Genomic DNA, 14,917 nt, shown 5'->3' with positions numbered 1-14,917 from the left:
CCCGCCTCGGCCTCCCAGAGTGCTAGGATTACAGGCGTGAGCCACCGCGCCTGGCCTCATTTGTTTCTGTTTTAAGAACTTCCTTCAACCATTATTTTAGGGTAGGTCTGCTGGTGACAAATTCTCTTCCTGTCCCTTCACTTGATAATGTCTTATTTCCCCATCATTCCTAAAGACTAATTTCACCAGATATAGAATTCAGGGTGTGATAGGTTCTTTTCTTTCAGCACTTAAACAATGTTATGCCACATCCTTCTGACCTTTATGATTTCCAATGAGACATTTAGTGTCATTTGAATTGTTTTTTCCCCAAAATAAGAGTCAATTCTCTCTTGCTGTTTTCAAATTCTTTTGTCTTTGTTTTTCAGAAGTTTGATTACAATGTGTCTTGACATGGATTTCTTTGGGTTTATCCTTTCTGAGGTTTGCTTGGTTTCTTAAATCTGTAGATTTATATCTTTTGCCGAATTATGAATATTTTAAGCCATTATTTCAGTTTCCTGGGAGGGCTTTAGGGATGAAAGAACTATAGCCCAGACAATGGGAGATCGGGGGGACCAGGGGAGAACAGGGGTCTGGGGTCCAGCCAAGCTCCTATGTACTCTGTGTTCTCAACCCCTTCATCATTTCCTTTTAAAGTATATTCGTAGAGAAAAAGTGAGTTGATTAAAGAAGTATTAAATAAAAATAATATAACTGTTATGCAGATATGGCAAAAATCATGAATGGTACATGAAAGAAGTCTGGGAAACACTGCTTTCTGTGATGCTGCAGATGGTGGTTAGCCTTACTGTGAACCCGTCTAGGAAGAGAAAACCAAAATATCACATATGGTGATACGGTCCCAGCTCTCTGAAAGTTTGCTGTATTCTGAGCTAAAAATCTGCTTTCCTACAACCACCTCCTGATCCAGATTCTGTGCTTTGGAATAATACCAATCCCCTTTTCCACATGTAAGCCTTTCCAGTGTCTAAAGAGCATTAGCAAAAAACCTATTCAGGTGGGTTCACCTGCTATTAATATATCACGACTGCTGTTCACATGACATGGGTTATAAACACTGCAGTGTCCTCGAAAAGCCTAAGCCCAACACTTTCCAGTCTCTTATCTACTTAAAAATCTTTCCCTCTCTAATCTTACCCATCCCTCAAGGCTCACGGCAAAGGCCATCTTACTTGTGAAACCCTGTTCTGGTTTTTCTAACCAAATGTGACTCAAAGTGAAAAACATTTCTGACTATTTGGGGAGGAGGGGGTAGTTGTGTGAATTTACCACACCGAAAATGGAGCATCGCAGTTGAGGAACACAGATGTCTGAGAATTGTTTCTGAAGTCACACACCACTGCCAAATCTACTCCACTCAGGGTGGGAATGCAGTCGAGTGACACGGCTGTGCCCGGGGTCCCTGGGAGCCGGATGTCTGTGCTCATGGCTAGGCCCCACCTCCCACCTGGGGCACAGTAGGCATGTCACCTGGCCTCTCTAAGCCATCACAGTTCTTGGCTGTAAAAAGATGATAACTAATTTAGGTAGAAAAGGAGTTTGTTAGGAGATTGGATGACGGGAAGACTAGAGAGCCACACTCAGAACGTGGTAGGTGCCAAGGGATGACAGGTAGCAGAGACTACAGAGAGTCCACGGCCACGGGAGCAGTCAGGTTGGGACACTGCTGCTGCCACCACGCACCTGGTCTCTGGATACTGCCCCCAACAAGCCCCACAAGATTCCCGCAGTGGTGACTCTCCCAGGACAGGCTGGTCACACCCCAAATTGGTAATTCTGTGGACAACCCCATGTCCTCAGGCTGGGCCTTCAAAGTGCTTATCAATTTCCCTTCCTCTCCCTCTACACTCACCAGTGGCCTAGAGAAGTTTGGAGATAGCAACTAGCACATTACACAAAGTCCTATGGAAAAAACACATGAGAACTATCCTCTGGTTATCTTTTAAATGTAGAGAAGTTACAGGAAAATGTTCCACCTGGGTTTTCTCATGTTGGATGTGCCACATAGGTGCCCAGGCCTGACTCATCACAGCACAAACAGTGCCAAGAGGCCACAGTCCTCATACCAGGCAAAGTCTGGCCTCATAGGGCTATTTTTATATTGGGGTCAATAATAAATGATTGATAGAAGTGAGATATGGGCAGATGAGGTAGCTCATGCCTATAATCCCAGCTCTTTAGAGGATAGTAGTTTGAGGTCAGGAGCTCGAGGCTGCAGTGAGCTATGATCACACCACTACACTCTAGCCTGGGCCACAGAGCAAGACCCTGTCTCAAAAAAAAAAAAAAAAACAATTGAGATGTGAGATATTGAATCCTGCTTGGTGGTATCTTCAAATGTTTGAAAGGCTTCCCATGAAGGGTAGCGCTGGGATGGAGAGAGCCATAAGAAGACATTCCCAGGTCAAATAGGGAGGGACTTTGTCAGCATTGTTCCAAAATTTAGTGAGCCTCCCTGGGAGACAACAATCCCCTGTGAAGAGTGCACGTGCAGGGTGAACAGACCACCCGGCACAGATGTCTGAGGAGACAACCTTAGAGTTTCCTTCCAACCCTGACATTCTGTGACTAGAGGTTGAACCCCAAACTCGTCTTACCTCTCCAACTTGCCTGTTGTCTCTTAAAGAACAAAGACTCCCGCTGTTTCTGCATAAATGACTGGCTCACATAATGCACCCTGAACTGTCTCTTTCTTTTAATTATTAATAGAGTTAATTCTTGTCCGATTCTTGTCCCAGTAAAATTAAAGATACTTTATAAAAATAGGTAAAAGATACTGTGATCTTTCTCTAAAGGTTTCTGTTCTTTATGATAGAAAACTGAAGAGCCAAACACTGGGTAGGGACCACATATGCGATTCAAATAAAGTAACGTCGTTTACCTTAAAAACAAACCGGAGTTAGATGGATTGAGAGACGATAACCACAGTACCCCCTCAGGAATATTCTCACCGATTCCTTCAGGAAACAACAATACATTAAACCCAGGATTTCCTTCCCACTAGAATCACCCACCCGAGCTGGGCCTCTGAGGGCAAACCAACAGGTCCCCCTGCCACGTCTGTGGCTAGACACGACCACGCAGGAAAAGTGGGCAGCGGGAGCGTTCGTGTGCTCAGAGGAGTCTTAGGAAAACCCATCAGGAGTCAGGGATGAGGACACAGGGGAGTGGGAAGGAGTACAGGGAGTTTCTTTGTCAGGGGCAGCTCTGTAGCCTGATTCTGGTGCTGGCTGCACCAATATCTACTTGTGATGAAGTTTCATGAAGTTAGAAACATACAAATGAGTGCACGTAAAAACTGGAGAAGTCGGAAGGAGTGGGGTCTGAAGTCTACTGAACTGCATGGTGCCAATGTCCGTCTCCTGCTTTTGATAACACGCTGGTTATGTAAGATGTTACCTTCAGGGGAGCTGCGTCTAGGCTACAAGGAACAGCTTTGTACTATTTTTGCAACATCTTGTGAATCTGTAAGTAGTTCAAAACCAAAAGTTAAAAAAAAAAAAAATCAAAAAAGAAAAGAAGGCCGGGCGTGGTGGCTCACGCCTGTAATCCTAGCTCTCTGGGAGGCCGAGGCGGGCGGATTGTTTGAGCTCAGGAGTTCAAAACCAGCCTGAGCAAGAGTGAGACCCCGTCTCTACTAAAAATAGAAAGAAATTAATCGGACAACTAAAACTATATAGAAAAAATTAGCCGGGCATGGTGGCACATGCCTGTAGTCCCAGCTACTCGGGAGGCTGAGGCAGAAGGATTGCTTGAGCTCAGGAGTTTGAGGTTGCTGTGAGCTAGGCTGATGCCACGGCACTCTAGCCCGGGCAAAAGAGTGAGACTCTGTCTCAAAAAAAAAGAAAAGAAAAGAAAAGAAAACCTTTAGCAAGAGGGTGGGGTGGGGTCAGAGACTCACAGGTCAAGAGGAAGAACTGGCTTCTCCACTGACAGCCCCAGTGCATACCTTAAAGCTACCTCAGTATGCAGCTATTTTGTTCCAGAGGGTGGGGACTTTCTGTTTTTTGTTCTGTCTTTGCAAGAATATCAACAATAGTGGGATTTTCTGGTAAATAAAGAAATACTGAAAGAACAGCCACATCTCTTGGCATGCTACGACTCCCCGTGACTGAGCAATTACTGGCTTCCTGAGAGCCACCCACTGCAGTCATCTCCCTTTCCACTGCGGGGCGCGGGCGGGGGCGGGGGTTGATGCCTGCAGTTCCTCACCGCATAACTCACTTACTTACAATGACACCCCAAGACGCCTCTAGCACAGGGGCAATGCCAGAGTTCCACATGGGTCATTCAGCCCCATAGCCCACGATGTAAATGCCCAGGTGGGAGCTCCAACTGTGAAACATCCTCCACGCGAGCTTCGGCGAGGGTGTGGGCATTTAACTCGGACAAGGGCTGTCTCTTCAAAATAAAAAGTTACCAGAAATTCCTTCATAGGGTCCCCAGGTAAGATTTTCCTGGAAACTCTACTTGGCCACCAGACAACAGGGGTAGTTATTAAAGCAGCACAGCCAGAGCCAGCCAGTTTGCCAGTCAGCCAGTTTGCAAATGAGAGCATGAGACAGGTTCAAATATTTGCTCATCAATGGCAAGAAGATATTACTGATTTTCCTTGCTGCGGTCATTAAAAATACCAGAAGCAGAAGCCAAAGATTCAGGAAATCTGATTGCCAGAGAAAATCCCTCATGGATTCCAGGTCAGGAAGACTTGAGCCAGGCACCGTCCTTGATGTACTTTAGAATCTATACTCATAACCAGAGAGAGTTAGGCCATTTGCTACTTAAGAAAACAAAAACCAAAACTCAACAAGCTAATAACCAAAAACTTAACTTCTCAATCCTAGTGTTAACCTGAAGCTTTTGACACAAGTGGTCTCCCAAAGTGAGTACATTTTAATTTTACAGGTTATTACCTGGGTTTTCTCAGGGCTCTTTCTAGTGTAGCACAAGAAAACCTTCCAAGGAACAGAGCAGGAATAAAGTCCCTGGAGATGAAGTCTACCCCCACCGGATTCCCACCTGGCCTTATTTTTCAGCCTCTTCATCCCATAGACCCCGAAGCTTGTCAAACAATGTGGTGCTAGAGCCCTCTGGTTTTGCTGCCAGGGTGAACACGGTGATCTTCTAGAAGTTTTGGGAGTAGGACACAAAATTCTATTTCCTGTGGGGAGCAGGGAAGCTTCCAGACCCCTCAGGGGTGTGTTTTCACTGTAGCCTGCCATCAGAAGCACTGGTAGACAATGCTGGGTAGGGTGTATCTTTCTACTCTGCAAAGCACCAAGGAAGATACTAGAATTGAATTTAAGGACTTAAGGTCAAACCTCTTCTCTCCCAGCCAGGAGTCTGGGGTACTACTGTCCACCTGGCCCACAACATAAGCAGTGGAAGTGGCTCAAAGTACCGAACTGACCCTCATAGCCTCAAAAATAAAGTACCTGATTTCCCCCGAAACTGAGTTTGTATGTCTATGAATTCTGAGCTTTTCCCCTTTTTGTTTGAAATTGCAACTGCTGTTGTTAAATTCCACATAGGGGGTGTAAGAGAAACTAGGTAGTTTGCCTCTCGTGCCACAAGGAAGCATCTGCAAACCACAGATTTAGAACAAACTATATCCCTATATCAAGTATGTTTATTAGTTCATTTGCTAGCACAGGGAGAGACCCATAGTCAGTAGGCTTTACGAGCTTTAAATAACCATTCCCACTTAGAGAGCTTCCAAACAGGGACAAAAATGTACATCTCTATGCTAGCAAAATTCATGTGAGAATTGAGAACACAAGTCCCAGGGAACTGTTAACATTTATTAACATCAAGTCAACAGATACATTAAAAGGAAAACAAAATCCCTACTTGATCTCTTTTTTTATTTTTTCGTGAAGGGGGGCAGGGTCTCACTCTGTTGCCTGGACTGCAGTGCAGTGGCCATTATAGCTCACCTCAACCTCAAACTCCTAGGGTCAAGCGATTCTCCCACCTCAACCTTCCGAGTAGCTGGGACTACAGGTGCAAGCTGTCATGTCCAGCTAATTTTTCTGGGTTTTTTTGTAGAGATGGGGAAGGGAGCGGGTAGGTGTCTCACTATGTCTTGAACTCCTGGCCTCCAGCGGTCCTCCCACTTCAGCCTCCCAAAGTGCTGATTATAGATGGGAGCTGCAGCAGCTGGCCCCAAATTCCTACTTGTACACACATACATGAAATTAAATGAACGGTTTCAAGACACCAAAAGGGAATCAAGAACTTTTTGATCTAAAACAAAAGCTTTAGTTAAGATATAACAGATGAAAGAAAGATGCTAAAGGAAAAAGACCATGAGGTCAAGAGATCTGTATCGTTACCTCATTAGCATCCAGTGTTCCTGCCTGTCACTTCTAGCAAGGCCGCTCTGGAGCACAGAAACTGAAAACTGGTTTACAGAATTTCAGATAGTCAATGACTGGAATTTTCTCCTGTCAGTTCTGAGCTTCTGATATGATAACTATAAAATCCATTTGTTGATTTAATTCCATGCAGAACAAAACAAGATATAAAGAAAAATGTGTGTGATCAGAAAGAAAACGCATCAATATAATACATATTGATTAAGGTAAAAGATCTAACTTTCAGGATAACCTCAAGTAAGATAAATACATAATCCCTGTGGATGTTCATTCAAACAGATTATTCCCTGGCACTATGGAACCAGCCACTCAGCTACTGGTGCGGTTCAAGGCCACTGCGGATGCCACACCTGTCCTCCAGGGAGTCCATAGGCTGAGTCCAGAGTGGAAACTCTGACTGGAGAATAATAATAAAATCCAGCAACAGTTCATGCAGCCCATTAATATTTCAAGGCGGCAGGAATACCATAATATATGCAGAAAGGAAGTAACAGGTGCCTGCCTCTCTTTTCTCCAAGGGTTCTTTCTCTAAGAACAATCCACTGAGTCAGAGAGAACAGAAAACAAAAACAAAAGTCTCTTAACACAATGCGTCAAAAAATAGGCAAGGTGAGCAGTGGTACAGGCTTGTAGTCTCAGCTACTTGGGAGGCTGAGGAAGGAGAGAGGCTGAGGCAGGAGGATCACTTGAGCCCAGGAGTTCAAGGCTGCAGTGAGCTGTGATTGTGCCACCGCACTCCAGCCTGGGTGACTGAGCAAGACCCTGTCTCAAAACAAACAAACAAAACCAAAATACGAAAAGATCTCCTCACCACTCTAGCAATATATATTGATAAGGTCAAAAGTCATTCTTAAGGCAAAAGTAGCACAGACTTCTTTCGGTGGGGAAACTCTTGCCCCTAACTTGCACTCAGTTGGATTATTTTCTATAACATAGTTATTTAGTGCTCACTTTGGCAGCACATGCACTAAAATTGGAAGGATACGAGAAGATTAGCATGGCCCTTGTGCAAGGATGACACACAAATTTGTGAAGAGAAAAAAAAAGAGAGAGAAAAATATAGTTATCTAGAACAGAATGTGAGGGCCATCTGGCTGCGACCTGTCACCCACTGACTGGGTGGTGCCCCCTCCTCCCTCACTGCTCCATGCGCGTCTCTCCCAAAGCTCCACCCTGGGTCTAAGAGGATGACCTTCCCAGACAGAGGAGGACCATCCTCGGGTTGAGGGTATACGGGTAGCTGCCCTCCCCTGCTACAACCTCCAAACAAGCTCTCAAGTTACCTACAACAGAATATTCTGCATCTTGTCATGTATTCATTGGGGGCATTTGTGTTCTTTCATCTGTGAATTACCTGCTGATAGTCTTTGGTCACTGAGCTTGAACTATGACTTGACAAGTAAGGGATATTAATTTTCAACACTTCACATGTGCTGGTCCTCCTGCCTGGAATGTCTGGATTTATTCCTCTAAGTCTCAGCTTAAACAGCACGAAGCCTTAGAGCTATTTGGTGCGACCCCTGCTGACCCTGGTTTACCACCTTCCACCCCAGAGAACTCAGTATTTTTCTTCCAAAGCACCCATCATCTTCCTGTTACATGCCAGAAAGCAAGTTATTTAAGGGCAGGAGGATGTCTGCTGTGTCCCCTCAGCCAAACACATAGTAGGCACTCAATAAATATCAGTTAAATGGATGAAAGAGAGTTTCATGGAGCATGCTTCTAGACAAAAAGATGAATAAGATAACTCACAATCATTCCTTTTGCTCCAGAGCCTGAATTTTCCTATAGACCCCATGATCTACAATCACTAGCCAATCCTATAGCAAGAGTGCTCAAAGGCATGTTCCTAAAGCTAGCTGTTACATACACAAATGATTGAAGAATGTCTTCTACGTTATGTGGTTTGTATCACTGCCAAGAGCGGTCCATATATTTTGGTAGCAGTAAAGTATGGGGTATTTGAGAGAAAAACCCACAATAACCAACTAGGCAGTACTGGATTTTTCAGCTGAGCAAAGCAGATGTCAGACAAAGACAGCTATAGTGTTCAACTGTTTACAGCAAGCAATTATTTCCTCTCTTCACCAAGAATAATCCAAAGACAAACAATAGGCCCATACTCAATTTCCAAATGAGAACAAATTTAAAGGTCATGCATGGTCGCCGGACAAAGCAAAAGTATCTAAGCATGTGCAGTCAGCACTCAGCCCCGACACCAGAGCCTTCCTTTTGATAAATGAAAACGTTTAAAGGAATTGAGGACTCACAGGACTGTAACAGAGTGGTTGCCCCTCCCCCCACAGATATGGAAGGGAAATAATGACAACGGGAAATACCCAACAGAGGGAATGGCCTGAAAACAAAAACAGCAAAAATGTTTTCTGTCTCTTTAAAACCTTCTCACTCTTTTTGACAACAAGGACCTGAATCCCTGCTTCAGGCTAGCTTTGGAGGGGAAGGGGAATGTCTTTTGTTCTTTGTGCTACCAGAGCTGGCTCAGCCAGCCAGACCTGGTGAGGGAGTGAGGTCGTGGGCAGAGGTCAGGAGATTGTCTTCAGCAGAGATGGGACCATCAGGATCATCAACTGTAGCTGAACAGCAATTGCCTGAAGCGGAGAACCCTTAGCAGCTTTGTACTTCTCCTTATTATTAGGACTAACAGACAGGAGTCTCCATCCTCCTCATTTGCCGGCAAATTAACAAATCTCTTTCCTTCCCCTCAAACCACTTGTCCTTGTTCTTCTGATGCAGGCTCGAGGACAAGTGCCAAGCTTTTGGTAACAGAATCTCCTGAAAACAAGTTGAGGATCAACAGCTATCTGCATTTCAGATGAACAACTATTATAAAGAATAAATTTTGCAGGTTTGTCCAGAAAATAACACGGAGTAAGCCTTTCTCCTGAATTCTACGGCAGACTTTATGTCCAGTGACTCCTCCACAAAAGGAGGGAAAGGGTGGGGAAAGAAAGCAAAACCTCTTAAAGATAAAGTATAACTCAAACTTGATCACTTTTGCTCAACTCTACAAGTAGGCCTTAGCTTCAATTTACTTCTTTTATCATTATTTTTTAAAATCTTTTATTATGTAAATGTTCAAACATTCACAAAAGCAGAGAATACCAGCCCCCTGTACTCATTACCCAGGTTCAACAATCACCAACATATAGCCAATCATTCTTTTCTTTTTCTTAATTTCAAAATGTTAAGGGGGTACAAATGTTTTTGCTACATGGATACCTTTTATAATGCTTAAGTTGGGGCTTTTAGTGTGTCCATTACCCAAACAGTGTTCATTGTACCAGACAGCTAAGTTTTTACCTCTCACCTTCTCCCTCCTCCCTCACCTCCCTAAAGTTAATTTTCAACTATAAGCCAGCACACTTCTCCCCCATGCTCCACCTCTGATTATTTTAAAATTTGCTCCACTTTAGAAATAAGTCACTTGATTTCTTAGCATCTGCTTTGAAGTTATTTGGTTAGGCGTTAGTTTTCTTTCTTTTTTTCATTCTGATAACCTAAGTTTCATGAATAATTTTACAAAGTGAGAGGGGTGGCTCATAGTGCTTGTAATCCTTAGCACTCTGGCAGGCCAAGGTGAGTGGATCACTTGAGCTCAGAAGTTCGAGACAAAGTGAGAGTGGGAACAAAATTCACCAAGTTTGTGGGTTATAATTTATAAAGACCAATTTTTTTTTTTAAATATATATATATATTTTTTGAGACAGAGTCTCACTCTTTTGCCCGGGCTAGAGTGAGTGCCGTGGCATCAGCCTAGCTCACAGCAACCTCAAACTCCTGGGCTCAAGTGATCCTCCTGCCTCAGCCTCCCGGTAGCTGGAACTATAGGCATGCGCCACCATGCCCGGCTAATTTTTTCTATATATTTTTAGTTGTCCGATTAATTTCTTTCTATTTTTAGTAGAGACGGGGTCTCGTTCTTGCTCAGGCTGGTCTCGAACTCCTGAGCTCAAACGATCCGCCCGCCTCGGCCTCCCAGAGTGCTAGGATTACAGGCGTGAGCCACCGCGCCCGGCCTAAAGACCAATTTTGAGTGAGATGTACAGTACATTTTTAAACATTCAACAAGTCCTGTAGATTCTAACTTGTCTATCTCTTTAGTTTAGCCCCTCCTTTCAATGGCTACTGCTTTTTATTACTTCCCATCTGTATTTCTGTAGCCCTTTCAAATGCTGTAAGAGTTAAAATATCATTTGATCATGTCCTGGTTAAAATTCCAGAATGACTCATCACAACTTTGGAACGAAGTTCAAACACCTTAGTTCAGCTCCAAGTCTTTTCACCACTTGGCTCCTGCCTCTCTAGGGTCCTCTCCCCAGACCTCACGTCCACCATGTGTTCCAGTAGTGTTTCCCCCAAGTCACACTGCTGTCCTTTTGCGCTCATTGGTTCACCTGCCCTTCTTCATCCAGTAGCTTTCACTGTGTCTTCAAAGCCCCCTTCAGGGCTGACTTCTGCTGGATGCATTCTCTGACCCCTCACGCTCCTTCAACCAGTAGGCCCCCCACACCGCTCTGCTCCGTACTGAGTCACTGGGAAGGCCCCTAGACTGTGAGGAACTTGAGGGCATACAATCGTTTTTATTGCCTTTGTTTCCCAAAGACAAAGCATAGTGCCTGGCATAAAATAAATGAACACATTCACATGTCTGAATAAATGCCCAATTCTTGCTATGCTCTGCTCAGAAACTTTTCTTAGAAGAGTAATTTATTAATATCTTCATTAACTGTTTGCTTTGAAATCTACAGCTTGCAGGAGCAGTTGACTTTTAAAATCTGATTAGAAAAACATGGTATAAATCATATGTAGGAGTCCTTTCACTAACCGACATCCACTTCTCTCTAGCAACAACACTGACTTTCCTTGGGGAAATGCACTTTCCCACAAACTCAGGCAAAGTGGTCCTGCTGGGACTGACTGCTTCACTGTGGGGAAGGCTCCTTACTCAGGCCCCGCTAACCAATCACAGTCACAGAGATGAGGGCCCAGATGAATGTTAGGTCCAGAACTTCGGCTGAAATTACAGGAATTAGACACTTTTCCCACAGGGGTGGTAAGCAGTATGGTAGTTTTAAAATATGTTCACAAACTCTTTGCTACTCCTCCCCTCAGAAGATGAGGTCCTTTGTACATAGTAACACTAACAAAGAGAATGTGGTACAAACAGCAGTTTTCGAATTTCAAAACTAGGTCATAAAAAGTATTGTGGCGGAAACCTTCCCCTCTCTCTGAGATCACTTGCTCTGAAAGACGACAATTACCATGTGAGGACACAGGCCCTATGGAAAGACCCACCAGGCATGAGAATGAAGACTCCGGCCAACAGCCCAGAAAGGACCTAAGGCCTCCAGTCATCAGCCATGTGAGAGAGCCATCCTGAAATCAGATTCTCCAGCTCCAATCAAGCTTTTAGATGACAGCAACCCCAGAGACCCTGAGCCATAGTCACCTAGGTAAGCCACTGAATTCCTGATGCACAGAAATTGCTGGATAATAAATGTTTGCTGTTTCAATCCATTAAGCTTTGTGTTAATTTTTTACTTGTGTTAATGTTTTACAAGCAGGTAACTACTACAAGAAGGTAGATTAGAAGTAGGAGCCTGAGAAAAAGGCCAACACAGAGGGAAACGGGGCAGAGAGAAGGCATACGAAAGGGTGGAGAACTAGTAAGACATCCCCCACCATGATCTCACTCAAGTCTCAGACCCCTCTTGCTCCTGGTTCCCTAGACCTTCCACCGTGGAAGCCAGTGGAATCCCTCTGTAGCTGGAATCAGTTTTAACGGATTTCTGATACTTGAAGCCAAAAGCATCCCAGTCAGTGCAATCAGGACTCAGAACTGGTAAACTGCCTGAATAAATGTCCACCTGAAGCCTGGGTCATTTCCGTTATTTCCTCCTTCCCTGTTCACATGCTCCATGTTTTGATTATTTATCGAATCTATCATCTGTCTCCTGCAGTAGAATTGCTCCTTGAGGACAGGGAGTTTGTCTGTTTTGTCGAGTCCGTATCCCGAGCACTCAGAAGCCCGGGGAGCCTGGCACCCAGCAGCAGACACTCAGGAGTGTTTGTTGAGCTCGTCCCAGCGGCTCTACCTGAAGGCTCACGGTGAGACGGCCCGAGAGAAGGGGTGGGATGTGGTGCTGTCAGCAGAAGGACATCAGCAGCTGGTACGTGCAAGTGAGTAAATCACGGCGTAACTGAGAACCCACAAGCAACTCAAGTTGCCTACTCCGATAACTTATCAGCCTCGAGGGCAAACTCTCTCCTTGACAGCGCTCATCCCTTCAACTTACGGGAGAGCTGGGAAACCTTCCACGGACTGTTTTCTTCCCTTTTAAACGCTGTCTTGCTTTTTGTTCAGTAAAACGGACTATACCTGAGTGATCTCCCTATAGGTGTGTAAACAGCAGCTGAGTTCTGGGTTCTCTGCCTGTTTGTCTTACAGGTTTGCTTACAATGTCCTGATAACAGAACATGAATATCTGACCCTTGCAAGAGACGCTCCTGTCTTACTATTCAGCGCGGTCCCCTCAAGAACGAAAGCGCCAACGGCTAGCTGTGGAGCCAACGTGGGGTGCGAGGTTTCCCGGTGGGAGTTAATCCCGTCTCTGGGGAAAACTGCGTCGAAGTGCACAACACCGAAGCCCAGGCTGCGGGCGGGGCGAGGCCGGGACTGACCTTCCGCCCCGGCCGCAGCCGTCCGACTGGCGCCGCACACGGACACCGCCTGGGCGCCACCGCCGAGGGGGCGGCGGGGACACGGGGGGTCCGTGAGGGGCCGGGGACACCCGGGGCCGGGGGCGCCGAGGCGGACAGACCGCGCACCAGAGCCAAGAGGGAACCCCCCAGGCTGCCCGCCGCGTGCACTTGCCAGGAGGACGGGCCGCGCTCACTCACCTGCCGCCGCGACGCCAGCCGCGCTCCCCAGGCCCCGCCCCGAGAGTCACTTCCGGCCGGCCGGACGCGCACGACGGAAGCACGCCACCGAGACCCTGGCTCCGGCCGGCCTCGGTTGCTGAGCAACGCGGTTCTCTGTCGCGAGGCGGGGCCGGGTCTGCAGCTCCACTGGCCGGCGGCTGCCCCTGCCCCGCCGCACCTGCCCGGCCCCTGCCTGGCTCCTGCTCCTGCCCCTGGCTACCCGTTTCCCCTGGTCTCTGCCCCCCGCCCACACCTAGCTGGTCACCATGATGCAGGGTGCGGAGCGTCCTCGCCCTGTCTCCATCCTTACCTGCCCTCCTGGTGCTGCTGTCTGGAGTTTCTCGGTTGGACCATGAGGGTGGTTGCTGGTGGTGGAGATGCGAATGTTCGGCCTCGAAGGATTGTGCCACATTGGAGTATCACATGTTCGTACTGACAACCCTCGCCCTTGTCTGGGGATTCAAGTTGTCACTCCCCAACGCTGTTGTGTTGGGGAGTGAGACATTAAAAACTTGTGAGACATTAAAATCTTGTTTTGTCAGTCTGATGGGTCTGAAGTAGTATCTCTTTCTGGTTTTTATTCTCACTTCCATGACAATGCATTTGAGTATCTTCTCATGTTTATTGGCCATGTTTCCTCTTCTCTGAAATACCTGTTCACTCATATCTTTGTACCTACCAGTTTTCTACTGAATGGTTTGTCTTCTTCTTATTGTTTTGTAGTGCTATGTTTTGGATATTACATTTTTGTCAGTGATGTTTGTTGTAAATATCTGTGATTTATCTTTACACTTTGGTGTTTGAGGAACACAGTTTATTTTGATATAGAAAAATTCATCAAGTTTTCTTTGTGGCTAGTACTTTTTGTGCCTTAAGAAATCCTTCACTATCCCACGTGACTCTCCTACATTTTTTTCTGATGGTTTCAAAGTTTTAAATTTAACATTTAACTCCTCAATTCAATTTGGAACAGATTCAGTACTAAAAATAAAATCCTAAACACACACACACACCCCAGACTGAATGGACCCCCTCTTAGCCAAGGGAACCCCAGAAAAAATTTAAAACTGAGTTCCTGGGCATGAAAGGAAGGGAGGTCAGACAGGATTCCTTATATCCCTCCTTTTGGAGTTCAATTGTAAACTGGACCTAAGGCGAGGCAAGACAGAGGCTAAGTTCATACCTGCTGGCCATCGATTTGTTTAACAGGTCACTTTGAGTCACTATGTTGTGGCTTGTTCTATGATTAGCAGACACCTGTAAGTATTCCCTTCTACTGACTCCAGGTCTTTAGACAAAGCTTTATTTTTTTAAGTAATTACAAATTAAAGAATTTTTGGACCCACCTATAACCTGTAAGCGCCCTGCTTTGCGATATCCCCAATGTTTATTCTAAATCAATGGATACCTTCCAAGTTTTGATTTGTGATTTTTACCTGCAATTCCTGTCTTCCTAAAATGTATAAAACAAAACTGCAATCTGACTGCCTCAGGACCACTTACTCAAGACTTCTTGGATTTGTGGACCTCAGGGCCATGGCAAGTTATATTGGCTCAGAATAAACCTCTTTAAATTATTTTGCAGGTTTTTTTTT

The 14,917-nt window shown here is 45.4% G+C and overlaps 1 protein-coding gene across 1 annotated transcript in view; it reads right to left on the bottom strand.

Moving 5' to 3' along the window:
* Window positions 1-13,326, bottom strand: part of ITFG3 (integrin alpha FG-GAP repeat containing 3) — a 30,175-nt gene extending 16,849 nt beyond the window's left edge. Inside the window, exon 1 of the mRNA XM_012659598.1 lies at window positions 13,302-13,326. The gene's annotated coding sequence lies outside the window, so the exon portion shown is untranslated. The remainder of the gene's footprint in view (window positions 1-13,301) is intronic.
* Window positions 13,327-14,917: the final 1,591 nt, after the last annotated feature.

Source organism: Propithecus coquereli, unplaced genomic scaffold, assembly GCF_000956105.1.
Source record: "Propithecus coquereli isolate 6110/MARCELLA unplaced genomic scaffold, Pcoq_1.0 Scaffold621, whole genome shotgun sequence".
NCBI classification, from domain to species: Eukaryota; Metazoa; Chordata; class Mammalia; order Primates; family Indriidae; genus Propithecus; species Propithecus coquereli.
Note: the sequence above shows the minus strand (reverse complement) of the source record. Positions and strands in the feature narration are given on the sequence as shown.